Consider the following 23,459-nt stretch of genomic DNA (forward strand, 5'->3'; position numbering starts at 1 on the left):
CACACGCACACACACACGCACACACACACGCACACGCACACACACACGCACACACACACACACACACATGCACACACACACACACACACACACACACATATGTTTTTACTAGAAGTAAAAATGCCATCAATGACTTTTCTCTCAGTGAATTATTTTTTTAAACATAAAAACTCATCATTCAACAAAATACTGCAACAGCCTTCTCTTAATTACCCATAGTGGCATTTATAGAAAATTAAATGAACATTTAATGTACAACAAATCATTTTTATTTAATGGGGTTAAGAATTAGGCTCATCCACTGTGGAAAACAGTATGGAGGTTCCTCAGGACACTAAAAATAAAATCACCATGTAACCCAGCAATCCTGTTTTGGGCATATATCCAGACAAAGCAAATATTCAAAATGATACTTGAACTCATATTCATAGCAGCACTATTCACAATATTCAAGACTTGGAATCAACCTAAATGTCCATCAGCAGATGAATGGATAAAGAAGATTTAATACATATATACAATGGAATACTACTCAGTCATAAAAAAGAATGAAATAATGCCATGGATGCAAGTAGAGATTATCAGACCAAATTAAATAAGTCAGAAAAAAACAAAAGTCGTATGATATCACTTATATGTGGAATCGAAATATCACACAAATGAACCCAGCTACAAAACAGGAACAGAGTCACAGACGCAAAGAACAGACTGGCGGTTGCCAGAGGGGAGGGGTTCGGGGGGCAGATGGAGCTGCAGGTTGGAGTTAGCAGATGTAAGCTTTTATATATAGAACGGATAAACAACAAGGCCCTACTGAATAGTACAGAGAACTGTGTTCAGTATCCTATGATAAACCACAATGGAAAAGAACATATAAAAAGAATGTACATATATATGTGTGTGTGTGTGTGTGTGTGTGTATAATTGAATCACACTGTTGAACAGAAGTAATTAACACAATATTGTAAATCAATTATACTCCAATTTTAAAAAAGAACTAGACAGAAATTGCTCATTTTCAACTGCTTGAGTGCGTAGCTGATTATGGATGTAAGATCATTTTTCTCTGCCTGAGATTTCCCTCTCTATCTCTGGAAGTCTTTCACCCTTCCTTCCATACTACGTGGTCTTCCCTGGTGGCTCAGATGGTAAAAAATTTGCCTGCAGTGCAGGAGACCCAGGTTCAATCTCTGGATCAGAAAGATCCTCTGGAGGAGGAAATAGCAACTCAATCCAGTGTTCTTGCCTGGAAAATCCCATGGACAGAGGAGCCTGGTGGGCTACAGTCCATGTCATTGTAAAGAGTCAGACATGACTGAGTGACTAACACTTTCACTTCCATACGACATGACATTAGGAGACATTCTGATTTCCTTTTTCAAAATTATTTTATGCACAGTTTCATCTTCTGTTAACATAATCCTTCAAATTAGCTTTCTTTTTGTCATAAGAAAGTCATAAGCTTTCTTTGCATTTTTGTCATATCTTAAATAGTTATATATCATACACTTTTGAGGTGGTAGAACTTTCCAAAATTTTAGTATGACCTCCCCAAATAGAGATCTGTTGTATATCAGTTGTTTATCCTTGAGTTTAAGGGTCTTTTTATAATATCATTAATCTTATATGATCAAAGTTTTCTAGTAAATCATCAAAACTTTCTTGATGACTAACAACTGGTGAGGCACTCCACTGAGTGCTTTCATTTTCTTTGAACATTCTCCTGTTGTTAGACTCCAACAACATTGCTACAGTCTTCTCAAAAGAACTTGAATGATTTTCACATTGTGAACCCTCGACTGAAAACCTCAGCACATGTAGCCTAGGGGAGGGGCTTCCCAGATGGGGCTAGCGGCAGAGAACCTGTCTGCCAGTGCAGAAGACGTAAGAGACTCAGGTTCAATCCCTGGGTTGGGAAGATCCCCTGGAGGAGGAAATGGCAACCCACTCCGGTATTCTTGCCTGGGAGATCCCAAGGACAGAGGAGCCTGGCGAGCTACAGTCCAGAAGGCTGCAGTCAGACATGACTGAGCATGCACGCATATGTCCCCAGCACCATAGTATCATATGTAACAGTTCTTTCACAGAAATATCACCCCTTCCTACTACCCCTTCGTAACCTTTTCTCCAGACTCAGTTACTGGCAATGACAGGTGTGGTTTTCATCCCATATTTTTGTCTTTTCCATAATGTCTTACGAAGAGAATCACACACCATGTAGCTCTTGTCTTTTTGTTTGTTTGTTTAACAAAATGCACTTGACTCCTTTTTGCTGTTTCTTGAATCAAGAGTTTGTTCCTTTTTATTGTTGAGTAGAGTTCTATTTTGATAAACTATACACTTTAGTTTATCCATTCACCTGTTTAACAACTTCTGGAGGATTGTTTTCCATTTTTAGTTTATTTTAGTGCCTCCCTGATGGCTCAGATGGAAAAGAATCTGCCTGTAATGCAGGCAAACTGAGTTTGATCCCTGGGTTGGGAAGAGCAACTATTAAAGTCATTATTGATGTACACGGTTTTTTTTTTTTTTTAAGTAAGGTAAATTTTCAAATCACTTGGGGAAATATCTAGATTAAAAAAAAGCTCTTGGGTCATATGTAAGTCTATGTTTAACTTTATAACTAGCAAACTATTTTCCAACAAAGCTCTACTATTTTGCATGTCCATTAGCACTAAATGAGAGTTTCTATTGCTACCCATTCTGGCCAGCCAGCATTTATCACCATCAGTTTTTTCCCCTCAATATTAGCCATTAAAATAGGCGTGCTTTGGTATTTCATTGTGGTTTTAACCTACATTTTCCTAATGACAAATTATATTGAGCACCTTTACATGTGTTTATTTGTCAACCATATATCTTACTTGATAAGGTATCAGAACTTTTATGCATTTTTAATTCGGTGTATGGTTTTCTAAATCTTAAGTTTTATGAATTCCTTATGTATTCTACATATAAGACCTACAGTAGCTACATGATTTGCAAATACTTTTTTTCAGTGACTTATCTTTTTATTCCCTTAACAGTGTCTCTTGCTGAGCAAGAATTTTAATTCTCTATCTACCTATGTATCTATATATATATGCTTTGTTTTGTTTTCAGATTGTGCTTTTGGTGTTGCATCTCAAACATCACTAAAATCAAGGTCATGGAGATGTTTTCCTGCATTTTCTTCTGAAAGTCTTAGTTTTGTAGTTTACATGTATGTCAGTAATCCATTTTGAGCTAATTTTTGTACAAACTGTCAGGCATATTCCAGGATTTATATTTTTGCATATGGATATCTACTTATTTTAAGTAACATTTCTTAAAAATACACCAATTTAACTGCCTTTGCACCTTTGTCAAAAATAAGTTGACAGTGTTTGTATGGGTCTATTTCTGAGCTCTCTGTTCTATTCCACTGACCTATCCTTTAATTTGCACTATACCATCTTGATCACTCTAACTTAATAACGTCTTGAAATCCACTAATCCTCCAACTTCATTCTTTTTTTTTTGGCGGGGGAGGGGGGTGCTTTACTTTGACTATTTGCATTCTTTTGCCTTTCCATATAAATCTTGTGATCATTTCATCCATGTTTACAAAGTTTCCTTGGATGTAAATGTGGGCTGCATTGAATCTATATTTCAAATTTAGGAGATTTTACATTTTGGCTAATATTGAGACTTAGGCTCAAGAAGCATATAGCTTATTATCAGTGACGCTTGGATTCAAACTTTTGGTGGTTGCTTTAAGGTTTATAGCATACATAATTAACTTATCCCAGTCAACTTTCAAGTGATTTTTATACCATGTCATGTATAGTATAAGCATGCATGCATGCTAAGTCACATCAGTCGTGTCTGACTCTTTGGGACCCTATTCACTGGTATATTACCTTATATATAAGTTATGAACCTCACAGTACACTGTTACCATTTTTGCTCAAATAGCCAGTTATCTTTTCAGAGTTTTACCTTTTAAAGAAGAAAAAATCACATATGTTTATCCATACAACTGCCATTTATTGTGTTCTCTCCTTTCTGCAGACCCACATTTCCATCAGATTTGTTGTTTCTTCTGCCTAGGCATCCTTTAACATTTTCAGCACTGTGGACCTGCGGGTGATCAATTCTTTCAGCTTGGGTATGTCTGAAGGATTCTTTATTTCTTTTAAAAATATTTTTTTTACTAGGTGTGTAATTCTAGATGATTATTTATTTATTCACTTAAAGGTGTTGCACTGTCTTCTTACTTACATTGTGTGTGTGTGTGTGTATGAGGAGAAATCAGCTTATATTTGTGTTTCTTTACATAATATATTTTTAAACTTCTCAGATAGTAAGATTTTAATATTCGTCTTAATTAATTAAGATCTTAATATTCATCTTAATTAATTAAGAGTTTAATATTCATCTTAATCATTTGTTTGAATAAGTTAATTATGATATACCTTGGTGTAGTTTTCTTTATGGTTATTATACATTGAGTTCATTCATCTTGTTTGATGTATGGGTTATACTTTCCATCAAATTTGGAAAATGTTCAGCCACTATCGCTTAAAATAGTTTTATCTTGCCCCTTCTTCTGGGACTACTATTACATATATTTTATGGCGATTAGAGTTAACAGACAACTCACTGATGTCTTGTTTATTTTTTAAATTATTTTGTCTTTGTTTCTTATAGGTACTTTTGTTGTTATGTCTTCAAGTTTACTAATCTTCTTTCAGCACTATCTAATTGGTTGTTAATATCACCAATTGTTTATCTAATTGGTTGTATGTTTGTCATCTCATACATGGTAGTTTTTATCTCTAGGAGTTTGATTTGAATCTTTTTTATTTTTATTTTTTCTATGTTTGATGTCATGGTGTGATGTCATAGAAAAACACTTGGGCTTTGTCCTTGATTTCTGAAATAGAGATATGAAAAGCCTTGGAACTTCTTAAGTGACAGGATGATAAGATTCTCTTTCATTCTAATGCAATGTTTCTTGGAGATCTCCATAGCTTTAGGATGGGGATGATTACCAGAAAGACCAAGCTTTGATTCGAAACAGAATTTTCTGTTCAATCCTCAACCTCCAGGAATCGCAGATTGAATTAACTGCTAATGGCCAGTAATTTTGTCAGTGAGTTTATGCACTGAAATCCCCTCAAAAAGTCCTAATTGATGAGTCCTCAGCTTGGTAAATATATAGCAGTGCTGGGAAGGTCATGTGCACAGAAAGGACATGGAAGCTTTACTCTCCCTACCCTCTTTATCTTTCCTTTTTTGCTTCCTGAGTTTTATTCTTGATAACAAACCTATAGTGGTAAGTAAAGTGCCTTCCTAAATTCTGCAAGCCATCCTAACAAATTGTTGGGCCTGAAAGGAGGAGACTGTGCAAACACCCGCAACTCTGTAGCCAAGTCAAACAGAAGGTGACCAACCTAAGGGCCTGATCTTGTGACTGGTACCTGACATAAGGATGGTTCTGTGGGCCTGAACTCTTAAACTAGTGGAGTCTGAAGCTGGTGCCATTGCCTTCCGAACTCTGGGTAGTTAGTGTCAAAATAGAATTACATTATGGAACACCCAGTTGAAAAATTGATTGGTATGAGGAAAGAAAGCAACGTATTTGTATTGAAGTGTTGTGAAAAAAGACAGCTCATGTAGCCAATAAATCATTGTCAAATACAATGTCATGACGTTTTACCAAATGTTTTCTTCTAAGAGTTTTATTTTAAGCTCTTACTTTTAGACCTTTGCTCCATTTTGAGTTAATTGTGTCAGGATCCACCTTCATTCTTTGGCATGTGGGTATCCAATTTTCCATGTACCAAGGTTTGGAAAGATTCCTTTTCCCACGGAATAACCTTGTTGAAGATCAGTTCAGTTCAATTGCTCAGTCGCTTCCAACTCTTTGTGACCCCGTGGACTGCAGCACGCCAGGCTTCCCTGTCCATCCCCAACTCCTGGAGCTTGCTCAAACTCACGTCCATTGACTCGGTGATGTTGAAGATGATTTGACCATAAATGTAAGGGTTTATTTTGGGGTTCCTTATTTTGTTCCATTGGTCTGTATGTCTTTTATATTAGTGTCATACTGTTTTGGCTATTATCACTTTATAAAATAAGGCTTAAAATCAGGAACCATAAGATCTCTAACTTTGTCCTTCTCTTTCAAGATTGTTTTGGATAGTCAAGGTCCCTTGAGATTCCAAATAAGTTTTAGAATGGATTTTTCTGTTTTTACACTAAACGCCATTGGGATTCTGTAGATCACTTTGAGTAGTATTGACATCATAACAATAGTAAGTCTTCCAATCCATGAATACAGGTGTTTTCCCATTTTTTGTCTCCTCTTTAATTTATTTCAGCCACATTTTGTAGTTTTCAGTATACAAGTCTTTCACTTCTTTAAGTTTATTTAAGGGGGTGCTAGTCGTGCCAAAGCCTTTGACTATGTGGATCACAATAAACTGTGGAAAATTCAGAAAGAGATGGGAATACCAGACCATCTGACCTGTCTCTTGAGAAACCTGTATGCAGGTCAGGAAGCAACAGTTAGAACTGGACATGGAACAACAGACTGGTTCCAAATAGGAAAAGGAGTACATCAAGGCTGTATATTGTCACCCTGCTTATTTAACTTCTATGCAGAGTACATCATGAGAAACGCTGGGCTGGAAGAAGCACAAGCTGGAATCAAGATTGCCAGGAGAAACATCAATAACCTCAGATATGCAGATGACACCACCCTTATGGCAGAAAGTGAAGAGGAACTAAAAAGCCTCTTGATGAAAGTGAAAGAGGAGAGTGAAAAAGTTGGCTTAAAGTTCAACATTCAGAAAACTAAGATCATGGCATCCGATCCCATCCCTTCATGGCAAATAGATGGGAAAACAGTGGAAACAGTGAGAGACTTTATTTTTTTGCGCTCCAAATTCACTGCAGATGATGATTGCAGCCATGAAATTAAAAGACACTTACTCCTTGGAAAGAAAGTTATGACCAACCTAGATAACAACTGTGCCAACAAAGGTCTATCTAGTCAAGGCTATGGTTTTTCCTGTGGTCATGTATGGATGTGAGAGTTGGACTGTGAAGAAAGCTGAGCACCAAAGAATTGATGCTTTTGAACTGTGGTGTTGGAGAAGACTCTAGAGAGTCCCTTGGACAGCAAGGAGATCCAACCAGTCCATTCTAAAGGAGATCATTCCTGGGTGTTCATTAGAAGGACTGATGTTGAAGCTGAAACTCCAGTACTTTGGCCACCTCATGCGAAGAGTTGACTCATTGGAAAAGACTCTGATGCTGGGAGGGATTGGGGGCAGGAGGAGAAGGGGACAACAGAGGACAAGATAGCTGGATGGCATCACCAACTCGATGGACATGGGTTTGTGTAGATTCCAGAGTTGGTGATGGACAGGGACGCCTGGCGTGCTGCGATTCATGAGGTCGCAAAGAGTCGGACACGACTGAGCGACTGAACTGAACTGAGTGGTAAAGAACCTGCCTGCCAGTGCAGGAGATGTAAGAGACGTGGGTTCAATCTGGGTTGGGAAGATCCCCTGGAAAAGGGAATGGCTACCCACTCCAATATTCTTATTCTTGCCTGGTGAATTCCAGGGACAGAGGAGCCTGGCAGGCTACAGTCCACAGGGTCTCAAAGAGTTGGACATACCTGAGCAACTAACACATACACAACATCCACTAACAATTTCTCCCAAAAAGTTCCTATTTGATTCTCCTCTCAAAGAACCTCTTTCTTCTATTTCCTCATATTATTCACTGCCTGTCCTTTTGGGTAGCTATGGAGCTTTATTTTACAACTGCTGAATCTAGATAACTGATTTTCTACCCTCCACGCTCTACCTCCCTTAAAAAGGCATGCAGATAATTTTATCTTTCCTGACCCATTTCAGTGCTTTCAATAATTTGGCAAATGTAGAGACTTATCTTTGACTAATAAGCCAGTGTGGTAATTTCTACCTTTTTCTACATAGTTTCAATATGGTTATGAAAAAATAATTGAGGGTTAGGAATTTTGGGGAGCCAGTTGAATGGGAGGTGAAGGAAGTTAGTTTGTTTTCTTTCCACCAATGACAAGGCACTCTTAATAACTTTACTCCCAAGGGAGGATATCCCATTCTGAAAAACACTTCACTCTAGGTGATAAGGCAGGAAGGAGGAAACATTACTCCACAGGAGAGGAAACAACTGTTTGATAAAGCACGTAATATAAACCATCTCTGGCAACTGTCATTCTTCCTTCCCCATCAAATTTAGGAACGGTCCATAAACCACTTTCTCTAATATTTCACCAAAAGAATCTCTTGGACTTGAAAATAAACAGTTCCTACTTCTAACCCTCCATCACCTTATGATATCTAGAGCAAGGAACTTCAAATATTTTAAAAGTAAACTTCTTATTGACATGTAATACACACACAGGGAAGTACATAATTCTCTCCAAAACTTTCTGATCTCTCTCTAGTTAAAAAAAAAAAAAAGAGTATATACTCCTAATATGTTTTTCCATATATATGTAGCACTGTGCTAATATTATATACATTAAAAACATAACAGAAAAAATATATGTTAAAGGTGCTCATCACAAGAAAAAAACTGTAACTCTATGTCAGTGATGGATGTTGACTAGACTTACTGTGGTTATCATTCACAATACATACATATATTAAATCATTCTGTTGTATACCTATAGCTAATATAATGCTCTATGTCAACTATACTTCAATAAAAAAGTAGGAGATAAAAAGAATGAGAAAAAATAAAGAGAAATTACTTTGTATACCTCAAAGGACCAGCCTTGCACACTACTTGGAAACCACCCTTATGCAAACAGTGGGAGCATGCTGTCTTAACAACCAGATCAAGCAGAGGCTCTCCAGCAGGCCTGATAACTTCTGGTCTCAGTTGTATGGCACCAGCTTAATCTACAAATGGACACTGGACAGACATCCAGACGGTCCTAAACCTTTAGGACTTGGCCACGGTATCTGTGATATTCAGGAACTGACTCCCCAGTAGCATGTGTTTATTCACAATGGCAGTCGTCTGGGATCAGGAATTTGAAGAAGGAATGTACAAGCATGTTTTCTTTCTCTGTTGCGATAATTTAAAATTAAAATTATTTTAACTGCCGTTAACTGCAGAAAACACTAAAGGTTGGCTTTTAGTTCTTAACAAAGTTTAAAGTTATCTTGTCAAAGGAAAATAGAAATAGATTCTCCGTTTTAAATATGTTTCTAAGACTTACATTTAAACTAAAATAACTTGTTTAGCTGACTGTGGATTCAACAATGGATTAGCTTTAGTTTTAGCTCTCCAGCTAATGAGTTAGGTGACCCTTAGGTTTATTCATATGTAAATGAAAGCACTAAACTGGATAAGCCTAAAGCAAGAGAGTTCCAGAAAAACATCTACACCAAAGCCTTTGACTGTGTGGATCATAACGAACTGTGGAAAATTCTGAAAGAGATGGGAATACCAGACCACCTGACCTGCCTTCTGAAAAATCTGTATGCAGGTCAAGAAGCAACAGTTAGAACTGGACATGGAACAACAGATCGCTTCCAAATCAGGAAAGGAGAATGTCAAGGCTATATATTGTCACCCTGCTTATTTAATTTATATGCAGAGTACATCATGTGAAATGCCGGGCTGGATGAAGCACAAGCTGGAATTAAGATTGCTGGGAGAAATATCAATAACCTCAGATATGCAGATGATACCACCCTTATGGTGGAAAGTGAAAAAGAACTAAAGAGCCTCTTGATGAAAGTGAAAGAGGAGAGTGAAAATGTTGGCTTAAAACTCAACACTCAGAAAACAAAGATCATGGCATCTGGGCCCATCCCTTCATGACAAATAGATGGGGAAACAATGGAAACAGTCAGAGACTTTATTTTGGGGGAACTCCAAAATCACTGCAGATGGTGGTTGCAGCCTTGAAATTAAAAGATGCTTGCTCCTTGGAAGAAAAGCTATGAGCAACCTAGGCAGCATATTAAAAAGCAAAGACATTACTTTGCTGACAAAGGTCCATCTAGTCAAAGCTATGGTTTTTTCCAGTAGTCATGTATGCATGTGAGTTGGGCTATAAAGAAAACTGAGCACTGAAGAATTGATGCTTTTGAACTGTGGTGTTGGAGAAGACTCTTGAGAGTCCCTTGGACTGCAAGGAGATCCAACCAGTTAATCCTGAGGGAAATCAGTCCTGAATATTCATTGAAAGGACTGATGCTGAAGCTGAAACTCCAATACTTTGGCCACCTGATGGGAAGAACTGACTGATTTGAAAAGACCCTGATGCTGAGAACGATTGAAGGTGGGAAGAGAAGGGGATGACAGAGGATGAGATGGTTGGATGGCATCACCAACTCAATGGACATGAGCTTGAGCAAGTTCTGAGAGTTGGTGATGAACAAGGAAGTCTGGCGTGCTGCCCTCCCTGGGATCGCAGAGTCAGACATGACTGAGTGACTGAACTGAAAACATTCTGAGTATTGTGTGTGTCTAGCACCACCTTGTGGATATTTATATAATGACATACGACCAGGGATGCCGTGTGGCCAGATGTCATCCTCCACAACCATAAAATGGTTTAAGTTCTTCAAAAGAAAATGAAAATTAGAATTTTAAATTACTAAGGCCCCTTTATCTTAACAACTGATAGACTGATATCCCCAGGGTGCTCTAGAAACAGCCAAAGATATCCTTACTGAATCCCTCATCACTGGTTTATTTGGGAAAGAAGGAAAACATTAGGAAGAGAAAAGAACTCTGTCACATGGAGTTTAGGAAGAAGAATTTCAAGCTGCTAGAGCCAAAAGCAATCTGGCAATCGTGCACTCCACTGACATTATCTTCAAGGCTAGCATAACAGGGAGGTGGGGTGGGCGGTGGAGGGTTGGGTAGGGACGGCATTTCTGTTGGACGTGAATGGTGCGCCCTTGGAGTCGTTCCAGGAGGCTAGACTGGCTGAAGCAGGCAACTGACCTGACTGAAACTAATTGAAGACTTAGGCCTTGAGGTAAGAGGTATAAACTAACTGAAGACTTAGGTATTTCCACAGTTGTATGAATTGGTTCCCCAGTACTGTTACAGCACAGCCAAATTTTACCCTTCAAAAATCATCCTGAGAGCTTATCTTGGCCATTCCCTGGACCTCAGCCCACTTTTGTACAGTGTAATTATATTTGCCATCACTTTGTGCCCTCTATACAATTTCCCAATCCTGGGCTTCATGTGTGGCCAAAACGTAATCGTCTTACAGTGAATACACTTTCTCCTTTAAGCACTGAAACTTAAGAAAGCTTTAACGTTGTAGTTTTTTGTAGGGAGTGCGGTGGTTTGTACGAGGTAGGTGTCTTGATGTGAACTGCTGATGACCTTTCCTGTGTTCACCATAACTACAGATAATAAAAAAGTTTTCACTCGTTCCGTATCCAGATAGATCTCAGTGCTAAAAAGAACGGGCTTCCCTCACAGCTCAGTTGGAAGGAATCTGCCCTCAACTTGAGAGACCTGGGTTCGATCCCTGGGTTGGAAAGATCTGCTGGAGAAGGGAAAGGCAACCCACACCAGTATTCTGGCCTAGAGAGTCCATGTGGTCGCAAAGAGTCGGACAAAGGATGGCACAAACCTTCACTGTGCACCTACTCATTTATTATTACTGTAGCTCGGTTTGCTATTATTTCTTCCACTTTATAGAGAAGGAAATGAGTCCAGAGATCATAAAGCCATTAAGCACCAAATCCAAGATTTGAATCCAAGTCTTCTAACTTTAATTCCACTGTTTACTCATCTATGCCCCAGTGATATTAACTTTCAGTGCCAAACATAGCCCCTACTCCCATCCATCATACCTTTACTTCTGAATGGGAACCAAAGGGAAATCAAGAAAATAAATGTCAGATGGCAAGAATAAGCAAAAGAATCTTAGCAAGCAAGGATTCTCAAAGAAATTAAGGATTGCATGATTTCTCAAGCATCAAAGGACTATTTAGAACACTTAGCAGGGACTTAAACATATGTGTTCAATGAACACTTGAATGAAAAGGTGTTTAAAAAGCTTTACAGTGTCATCCCACAGATTATTCATTTACAAAAGGAAAAAAATGTACTTTTAAATGAAAAGGTCTGGCGGTCACCATCTTAAGTGATCATCTTAGTGGTCACCAGCAGTGGGGCAACTTGACATTGTGCAGCCGTGTTGATGTACTAAGAGATGCCCTACACAGTTAGAAAGAGTAATCTAAATCTAAGAAAACAACCAGAAAAAATTCAAGACTAGAACATTATACACTCACTTGGATATTTGAAAAAGTTCAGGGTCATGAAGAAAAAAAAAAGGCAGAAAGGATTATTTCTGACTAAATTTTTTAAAAGAGGAGAGACATAACTAAATAAACTTAGATCTTGGTTGGGGAAAAAAGTTTTAAAAGACATATTGGGTCGATTGGGGCAATTATTGCATACAGATCTATCATATTAGATATTACTGAGCTTTTCGTTTCAGGTTGGCAAAGGCACACCTAAGGATGTGGAAATACCCTTATTCCTAGGAGATGAATGCTTACCTATTCAGGGATGGAGTGTCATATGGTCTTAATTCACTTTCAGCAAAGCAAATAAAGTACTTATGGTAAAATTTAAAAGTTGGTGAGTCTAGAGTGAGGTTATACTATTGTCCTATCCCTTCAGCTTTTCTGCATATTTAAAATTTTTCAAAGTCAAAATGTTTTTAAATTCCCAAAGCTCAAGACCATTAGCATAAATTCAACTCTTCTATGATCATGACTTGTGAAAATACCAAGTTATAACCAATCAGTCAATGAATAAATGTTTATTATCCTCCTACTCATATACTAATAACCACTGTACTGGATTCTGGAAACTACTGTGGTAAAAAATAAACATGGCTCCTGTTTTCATGGAACCCACATAGCATACAACAAAAAAAGTGTTGGTTTCCTCAAACATTCATTGCTTATATTTTCCAGACTCCCTGGAAATAGTTATTCCATTTTTACTTGCAATCCATCCAGGAGTCATGTATCAGTTATGTATCTTGAGTGTATCTTTTCTTAGTTTATGCTTGTCAGTTCACTCTTTTTAAATTATTTTTATTTTTTTCATATAAATTTATTTATTTTAATTGGAGGCTAATTACTTTACAATACTGTATTGGTTTTGCCATACATCAACATGAATCTGCCACGGGTGTACACGTGTTCCCCATCCTGAACCTGGACTGACGATTCATTTCACATATGATATTATACATGTTTCAATGCCATTCTCCCAAATCATCCCACCCTCTCCCTCTCCCACAGAGTCCAAAAGACTGTTCTACACATCTGTGTCTCTTTTGCTGTCTCACATACAGGGTTATCATTAATTACTATCTTTCTAAATTCCATATATATGCGTTAGTATACTGTATTGGTGTTTTTCTTTCTGACTTACTTCACTCTGTATAATAAGCTCCAGTTTCATCCACCTCATTAGAACTGATTCAAATGTATTCTTTTTAATGGCTGAGTAATACTCCATAGTGTATATGTACCACAGTTTTCTTATCCATTCGTCTGCTGATGGACATCTAGGTTGCTTCCATGTCCTGGCTATTATAAACAGTGTTGCGATGAACATTGGGGTACATGTGTCTCTTTCAATTCTGGTTTCCTCCGTGTATATGCCAAGCAGTGCGATTGCTGGGTCATAAGGCAGTTCTATTTACAGTTTTTAAAGGAATCTCCACACTGTTCTCCATAGTGGCTGTACTAGTTTGCATTTCCACCAACAGTGTTAAGAGGGTTCCCTTTTCTCCACACCCTCTCCAGCATTTATTGCTTGTAGACTTTTGGATAGCAGCCATTCTGACTGGTGTGAAATGGTACTTCATTGTGGTTTTGATTTGCATTTCTCTGATAATGAGTGATGTTGAGCATCTTTTCATGTGTTTGTTAGCCATCTGCATGTTTTCTTTGGAGAAATGTCTGTTTAACTCTTTGACCCATTTTTTGATTGGGTCATTTATTTTTCTGGAGTTGAGCTTCAGGAGTTGCTTGTATATTTTTGAGATTAATTCTTTGTCAGTTGCTTCATTTGCTATTATTTTCTCCCATTCTGAAGGCTGTCTTATTACCTTGCTTATAGTTTCCATTGTTGTGCAGAAGCTTTTGATTTTAATTAGGTCCCATTTGTTTATTTTTGCTTTTATTTCCAATATTCTGGGAGGTGGGTCATAGAGGATCCTGCTGTGATTTATGTCGGAGAGTGTTTTGCCTATGTTCTCCTCTAGAAGTTTTATAGTTTCTGGTTTTATGTTTAGATCTTTAATCCATTTTGAGTTTATTTTTGTGTATGGTGTTATAAAGTGTTCTAGTTTCATTCTTTTACAAGTGGTTGACCAGTTTTCCCAGCACCACTTGTTAAAGAGATTGTCTTTTCTCCACTGTATATTCTGGCCTCTTTTGTCAAAGATAAGGTGTCCATAGGTGCGTGGATTTATCTCTGGTCTTTCTATTTTGTTCCATTGGTCTATATTTCTGTCTTTGTGCCAGTACCATACTGTCTTGATGATTGTGGCTTTGTAGTAGAGCCTAAAGTCCAGCAGGTTGATTCCTCCAGTTCCATTCTTCTTTCTCAAGATTGCTTTCGCTATTCAAGGCAAATAGCGAATATTTGTATTTCCATGCAAATTGTGAAATGATTTGTTCTAGCTCTGTGAAAAATACCATTGGTAGCTTCATAGGGATTGCATTGAATCTATAGATGGCTTTGGGGGTAGAATACTCATTTTCACTATATTGATTCTTCCGATCCATGAACACGGTATATTTCTCCATCTGTTAGTGTCCTCTTTGATTTCTTTCACCAGTGTTTTATAGTTTTCTATATATAGGTCTTTTGTTTCTTTAGGTAGATATATTCCTAAGTATTTTATTCTTTTTGTTGCAATGCTGAATGGAATTTTTCCCTTAATTTCTCTATTTTCTCATTATTAGTGTATAAGAATGCAAGGGGTTTCTGTGTGTTGATTTTATATCCTGCAACTTTACTATATTCATTGATTAGCTCTAGTAATTTTCTGGTGGAGTCTTTAGGGTTTTCTATGTAGAGGATCATGTCATCTGTAAACAATGAGAGTTTTATTTCTTCTTTTCCAATTTGGATTCCTTTTATTTCTTTTTCTGCTCTGATTGCTGTGGCCAAAACTTCCAGAACTGTGTTGAATAGTAGTGATGAAAGTGGGCACCCTTGTCTTGTTCCTGACTTTAGGGGAAATGCTTTCAATTTGTCACCATTGAGGATAATGTTTGCTGTGGGTTTGTCATATATAGATTTTATTATGTTGAGGTTTCCTGCTTTCTGGAGACTTTTTTTTTTTTATCATAAATGGATGTTGAATTTTGTCAAAGGCTTTCTCTGCATCTATTGAGATAATCATATGGATTTTATTTTTCAATTTGTTAACGTGGTGTATTACGTTGATTGATTTGTGGATATTGAAGAATCCTTGCATCCCTGGGATAGAGCCCACTTGGTCATAATGTATGATCTTTTTAATGTGTTGTTGGATTCTGATTGCTAGAAATTTGTTAAGGATTTTTGCATCTATTTTCATCAGTGATATTGGCCTGTAGTTTTCTTTTTTTGTAGCATCTTTGTCAGGTTTTGGTATTAGATAGAATGAATTTGGAAGTTTACCTTCCTCTGCAAATTTCTGGAAGAGTTTGAGTAGGATAGGTGTTAGCTCTTCTCTGAATTTTTAGTAGAATTCAGCTGTGAAGCCGTCTGGACCTGGGCTTTTGTTTGCGGAAGATTTCTGATTACAGTTTCAATTTCTGTGCTTGTGATGGGTCTGTTAAGATTTTCTATTTCTTCCTGGTTCAGTTTTGGAAAGTTGTACTTTTCTAAGAATTTGTCCATTTCTTCCAAGTTGTCCAATTTATTGGCATATAATTGCTGATAGTCTCTAATGATCCTTTGTATTTCTGTTGTCTGTTGTGATCTCTCCACTTTCATTTCTAATTTTATTGATTTGATTTTTCTCCCTTTGTTTCTTGATGAGTCTGGCTAATGGTTTGTCAGTTTTATTTATCCTTTCAAAGAACCAGCTTTTGGCTTTGTTGATTTTTGCTATGGTCTTTTTTGTTTCTTTTGCATTTATTTCTGCCCTAATTTAAGATTTCTTCCCTTCTACTAACCTTGGGGTTCTTCATTTCTTCCTTTTCTAGTTGCTTTAGGTGTAGAGTTAGGTTATTTATTTGACTTTTTCCTTTTTTCTTGAGGTATGCCTGTATTGCCATGAACCTTCCCCTTAGCACTGCTTTTTCAGTGTCCCACAGGTTTTGGGTTGTTGTGTTTTCATTTTCATTCTTTTCTATGCATATTTTGATTTATTTTTTTATTTCTTCTGTGATTTGTTGGTTATTCAGCAGCGTGTTGTTCAGCCCCCATATGCTGGATTTTTAATAGTTTTTCTCCTGTAATTGAGATCTAATCTTACGGCATTGTGGTCAGAAAAGATGCTTGGAATGATTTCAATTTTTTTGAATTTACCAAGGCTAGATTTATGGCCCAGGATGTGCTTTATCCTGGAGAAGGTTCTGTGTGCACTTGAGAAAAAGGTGAAATTCATTGTTTTGGGGTGAAATGTCCTATAGATATCAATTAGGTCTAACTGGTCCATTGTATCATTTAAAGTTTGTGTTTCCTTGTTAATTTTCTGTTTAGTTGATCTATCCATAGGTGTGAGTGGGATATTAAAGTCTCCCACTGTTATTGTGTTATTGTTAATTTCCCCTTTCATACTTGTTAGCATTTGTCTTACATATTGTGGTGCTCCTATGTTGGGTGCATATATATGACTTTACACATGGACATCACCAGATGGTCAACACCGAAATCTTTGGTCAACACCAAAGATTGATTATATTCTTTGCAGCCAAAGATGGAGAAGCTCTATACAGTCAACAAAAACAAGATCAGGAGCTGACTGTGGTTCAGATCATGAACTCCTTATTACCAAATTCAGACTCAAATTGAAGAAAGTAGGGAAAACCGCTAGACCATTTAGGTATGACCTAAATCAACTCCCTTATGATTATACAGTGGAAGGGAGAAGTAGATTTAAAGGCCTAGATCTGATAGATAGAGTGCCTGATGAACTATGGACTGAGGTTTGTGACATTGTGCAGGAGACAGGGATCAAGACCATCCCCATGGAAAAGAAATGCAAAAAAGCAAAATGGCTGTCTGGGGAGGCCTTACAAATAGCTGTGAAAAGAAGAGAGGCGAAAAGCAAAGGAGAAAAGGAAAGATATAAGCATCTGAATGCAGAGTTCCAAAGAATAGCAAGAAGAGATAAGAAAGCCTTCTTCAGCGATCAACGCAAAGAAATAGAGGAAAACAACAGAATGGGAAAGACTAGAGATCTCTTCAAGAAAATTAGAGATACCAAGGGAGCATTTCATGCAAAGATGGGCTCGATAAAGGACAGAAATGGTATTGACCTAACAGAAGCAGAAGATATTAAGAAGAGGCGGCAAGAATACATGGAAGAACTGTACAAAAAAATCTTCATGACCCAGATAATCATGATGATGTGATCACTAATCGAGAGCCAGACATCTTGGAATGTGAAGTCAAGTGGGCCTTAGAAAGCATCACTATGAACAAAGCTAGTGGAGGTGATGGAATTCCAGTTGAGCTGTTTCAAATCCTGAAAGATGATGCTGTGAAAGTGCTGCCCTCGATATGCCAGCAAATGTGGAAAACAGCAGTGGCCACAGGAGTGGAAAAGGTCAGTTTTCATTCCAATTCCAAAGAAAGGCAATGCCAAAGAATGCTCAAACTACCGCACAATTGCACTCATCTCACATGCTAGTAAAGTAATGCTCAAAATTCTCCACACCAGGCTTCAGCAATACATGAACTGTGAACTCCCTGATGTTCAAGCTGGTTTTAGAAAAGTGAGAGGAACCAGAGATCAAATTGCCAACATCTGCTGGATCATAGAAAAAGCAAGAGAGTTCCAGAAAAACATCTACTTCTGCATTATTGACTATGCCAAAGCCTTTGACTGTGTGGATCACAAGAAACTGTGGAAAATTCTGAACGAGATGGGAATATCAGACCACCTGACCTGCCTCTTGAGAACTCTGTATGCAGGTCAGGAAGCAACAGCTAGAACTGGACATGGAACAACAGACTGGTTCCAAATAGGAAAAGGAGTACGTCAAGGCTGTATATTGTCACTCTGCTTATTTAACTTCTATACAGAGTACATCATGAGAAACACTGGACTGGAAGAAACACAAGCTGGAATCAAGATTGCCAGGAGAAATATCAATAACCTCAGATATGCAGATGACACCACCCTTATGGCAGAAAGTGAAGAGGAACTAAAGAGCCTCTAGATGAAAGTGAAAGAGGAGAGCGAAAAAATTGGCTTAAAGCTCAACATTCAGAAAACGAAGATCATGGCATCTGGTCCCATCACTTCATGGGAAATAGATGGGAAAACAGTAGAAACAGTGTCAGACTCTATTTTGGGGGGCTCCAAAATCACTGCAGATGGTGACTGCAGCCATGAAATTAAAAGACGCTTACTCCTTGGAAGAAAAGTTATGACCAATCTAGATAGTATATCCAAAAGCAGAGACATTACTTTGCCGACTAAGGTCTGTCTAGTCAAGGCTAGGGTTTTTCCTGTGGTCATGTATGGATGTGAGAGTTGGACTGTGAAGAAGGCTGAGCACCAAAGAATTGATGCTTTTGAACTGTGGTGTTGGAGAAGACTCTTGAGAGTCCCTTGGACTGCAAGGAGATCCAACCAGTCCATTCTGAAGGAGATCAACCCTGGGATTTCTTTGGAAGGAATGATGCTAAAGCTGAAACTCCAGTACTTTGGCCACCTCATGCGAAGAGTTGACTCATTGGAAAAGAGTCTGATGCTGGGAGGGATTGGGGGCAGGAGGAGAAGGGGACAACCGAGGATGAGATGGCTGGATGGCATCACTGACTCGATGGACGTGAGTCTGAGTGAACTCCGGGAGTCGGTGATGGACAGGGTGGCCTGGCATGCTGCGATTCATGGGGTCACAAAGAGTCGGACACGACTGAGCGACTGGACTGAACTATCTTCTTCTTGGGTTGATCCTTTGATCATTATGTAGTGTCCTTCTTTGTCTCTTTTCACAGCCTTTTTTTTTTTTTAAGTTTTACTTTATTTTACTTTACACTACTGTATTGGTTTTGCCATACATTGACATGAATCCACCACGGGTGTACATGAGTTCCCAATCCTGAACCCCCCTCCCACCTCTCACCCCATATCATCTCTCTGGATCATCCCCATGCACCAGCCCCAAGCATCCTGTATCTATCATCGAACATAGTCTGGCGATTCATTTCTTACATGATATTATACTTGTTTCAATGCCATTCTCCCAAATCATCCCACCCTCTCCCTCTCCTTCAGAGTCCAAAAGTCCGTTCTATACATCTGTGTCTCTTTTGCTGTCTCACATACAGAGTTATCATTACTATCTTTCTAAATTCCATATATATATGCGTTAGTATACTGTATTGGTGTTTTTCTTTCTGGCTTACTTCACTCTGTATAATAGGCTCCAGTTTCATCCACCTCATTAGAACTGATTCAAATGTATTCTTTTTAATGGCTGAGTGATACTCCATTGTGTATATGTACCACAGTTTTCTTATCCATTCGTCTGCTGATGGACATCTAGGTTGCTTCCATGTCCTGACTATTATAAACAGTGCTGCGATGAACATTGGGGTACACGTGTCTCTTTCAATTCTGGTTTCCTCAGTGTGTATGCCCAGCAGTGGGATTGCTGGGTCATAAGGCAGTTCTATTTGCAATTTTTTAAGGAATCTCCACACTGTTCTCCATAGTGGCTGTACTAGTTTGCATTCCCACCAACAGGGTCACAGCCTTTGTTTTAAAGTCTATTTTATCTGATATGAGTATTGCTACTCCTGCTTTCTTTTGGTCTCTATTTGCATGGAATATCTTTTTCCAGCCCTTCACTTTCAGTCTGTATGTGTCCCCTGTTTTGAGGTGGATCTCTTGTAGACAACATATATAGGGGTCTTGTTTTTTTATCCATTCAGCCAGTCTTTGTCTTTTGGTTGGAGTATTCAACCCATTTACGTTTAAGGTAATTATTGATAAGTATGATCCCATTGTCATTTACTTTATTGTTTTGGGTTCAAGTTTATACACCCTTTTTGTGTTTCCTGTCTAGAGAAGATCCTTTAGGATTTGTTGGAAAGCTGGTATGGGGGTGCTGAATTCTCTCTGCTTGTCTGTAAAGCTTTTGATTTCTCCTTCATATTTGAATGAAATCCTTGCTGGGTACAGTAATCTGGGCTGTAGGTTATTTTCTTTCATCACTTTAAGTATGTCCTGCCATTCCCTCCTGGCCTGAAGAGTTGAAAGATCAGCTGTTATCCTTATGGGAATCCCCTTGTGTGTTATTTGCTGTTTTTCCCTTGCTGCTTTTAATATTTGTTCTTTGTGTTTGATCTTTGTTAATTTGATTAATATGTGTCTTGGGGTGTTTCACCTTGCGTTTATCCTGTTTGGGACTCTCTGGGGTTCTTGGACTTGGGTGATTATTTCCTTCCCAATTTTAGGGAAGTCTTCAACTATTATCTCCTCAAGGATTTTCTTATGGTCTTTCTTTTTGTCTTCTTCTTCTGGGACTCCTATGATTCAAATGTTGGGGCATTTAACATTATCCCAGAGGTCTCTGAGAGTGTCCTCATTTCTTTTAATTCATTTTTCTTTATTCCTCTCTGATTCATTTATTTCTACCATTCTATCTTCTACCTCACTAATCCTATCTTCTGCCTCTATAATTCTACTGTTGGTTCCCTCCAGAGTGTTTTTTATCTCATTTATTACATTATTCATTATATATTGACTCTTTTTTATTTTTTCTAGGTCCTTGTTAAACCTTTCTTGCATCTTCTCAATCCTTGTCTCCAGGCTATTTATCTGTGAACCCATTCTTTTTTCAAGATTTTGGATCATTTTCACTATCATTATTTGGAATTCTTTATCAGGTAGATTCCCTATCTCTTCCTCTTTTGTTTGGTTTGGTGGGCATTTATCCTGTTCCTTTACCTGCTGGGTATTCCTCTGTCTCTTCATCCTGTTTATATTGCTGAGTTTGGGGTGGCCTTTCTGTGTTCTGGCAGTTTGTGGAGTTCTCTTTATTGTGGAGTTTCCTCACTGTGGATGGGGTTGTATGGGTGGCTTGTCAAGGTTTCTTGGTTAGGGAAGCTTGTGTCAGTGTTCTGGTGGGTGGAGCTGGATTTCTTCTCTCTGGGGTGCAATGAAGTGTCCAGTAATGAGTTATGAGAGTCAGTGGGTTTGGAGTGACTTTGGGCAGTCTGTATATTGAAGCTCAGTGCTGTGTTTCTGTGTTGCTAGAGAATTTGCATGGTATGTCTTGCTCTGGAACTTGTTGGCCCTTAGGTGGTGCTTGGTTTCAGTGTAGGTATGGAGGCGTTTGATGAGCTCCTGTTGATTAATGTTCCCTGGAGTCAGGAGTTCTCTGGTATTCTCAGGATTTGGACTTAAGCCTCCTGCTGCTGGTTTTCAGTCTTATTTTTACAGTAGCCTCAAGACTTCTCCATCTATATAGCACCATTGATAAAACATCTAGGTTTTAGATAAAAGTTTCTCCACAGTGAGGGACACTCAGAGAGCTTCACAGAGTTACATGGAGAAGAGGGAGGAGGGAGATAGAGGTGACCAGGATGAGATGAGTTGGAATCAAAAGAGGAGAGAGCAAGCTAGCCAGTAATCACTTCCTTATGTGCACTCCACAGTCTGGACCACTCAGAGATGTTCATGGAATTATACAGAGAAGAGAAGAGGGAGGAAGGAGACAGAGGTGGCCAGGAGGATAAAGGGGGGAATCAAAAGGAGAGAGACAGATCCAGCCAGTAATCAGTTCCCTAAGTGTTCTCCACTGTCCAGAACACACAAAGAAATCACAGAGTTGGGTAGAGAAGAGAAGGAGGAGGAAGGAGATAGACGTGACCTGGTGGAGAAACAGGGGAGTCCAAAGAGGGAGAGAGCAGTCAAGCCAGTAATCTCACTCCCAAGTAAAAGTAGGTACTGAAGATTGGGTTCTAAAAGGTACAAAATTAATAACAACTACCAAAAAGCAAGCATTAAAAATCTAGAGTAGAGGTTGGATTTTCAAAAATACAATATTAAAGGAAAAAAATTCACAAAAATTATAAAATATATATATGAAGTTTGCTTTAAAAGATAGGGTCTCTCTCTTTTTTTGCAAAGTAATAGTAAGTTATAAAAATGAAAATTAAAGGAGTAATAGAGGACTTAAAATTTTTTAAAAATTAATTTAAAAAGATTGATAGTAAAAATATATCTGGGACTTTCTCTGGTGGACTTTCTCTGGCAGTGTGGGGTCAGTTCATTTTCGGATAGTTCCTTGATCCAGTTTATATTTCTCAAGATCTATAGGCCCCTTCCTATGTAGTTGGTACTAACTACAGGGTTTTAATCTATTGCACCTGTCACTTCCAAGGAGGTTCCCTCTGTTTTAGCTTCTTCTGTTTGCTGGTCTAATTTCGGCCCTGACACAAGAGGGCAGTGGTGGATACTTTTTTAGGCTCACTTGTTCAGTCATGCTGTGGGGAGGGAGGGACGCTGCAAACAAATAACACTGGTGTGTGCTCATACTGTCTCGGCCACACTGAGTTTGTCCCCGCTCATGGCGTGTGTGCTTTCCCTGTCAACACTGCTTAGACTCTAGGTTGCTCTGCTGGGAACTGAGGCCAGCCCTGGGTTGTATGCACTTCCCAAGTCTAAGCCGCTCAGGTTCAGGCACTCAGATACTTCTCAGAGGTGCAGACTTGGTTGCACCAGCGTTTTGTGCCCTTCCCCGGTCTGAACAGCTCAGATGACCAGGTGTTTGGTGAGCGCAGCCACCTCCGTCCCTGCCGCTAGGTTTTCTGAATGTACAACCAGCACACCTTCTCAGGCGGATGTTGACCATCCAGAATCCCAAGAAGTCTTAGTTAGCAACGAAGCCTGCTTGCAGTTTGGTAGATAATGCCTGTCTGGGGCCGTGATTGTCCCCTTCTGGCTCTGGCTGCCTGTCACTGGAGGGGGGTAGTCTGCAGCCGGCTAGCTCTGCTCAGTCCTTTGTTCTGTGAGTGGGCCTGACGGTGTCTTAAGTGAAGTGAAGTCGCTCAGCCATGTCCGACTCTTTGCAACACCATGGACGGTAGCCTACCAGGCTCCGTGGTGGTGTCTTAGGTTAGGGCTTTTCACATAGCTCTAGTCAGTCCTTTGTTGTGAGCGGGCCTGGCGGTGTCTTAGGTTTGGGCTTTTTGCATGGTAGCTATCCCACAGTCTGGTTTGCTAGCCCAAGTTAGTT

This window comes from Oryx dammah, unplaced genomic scaffold, assembly GCF_014754425.2.
Source record: "Oryx dammah isolate SB20612 unplaced genomic scaffold, SCBI_Odam_1.1 HiC_scaffold_4, whole genome shotgun sequence".
Classification (NCBI taxonomy): Eukaryota; Metazoa; Chordata; class Mammalia; order Artiodactyla; family Bovidae; genus Oryx; species Oryx dammah.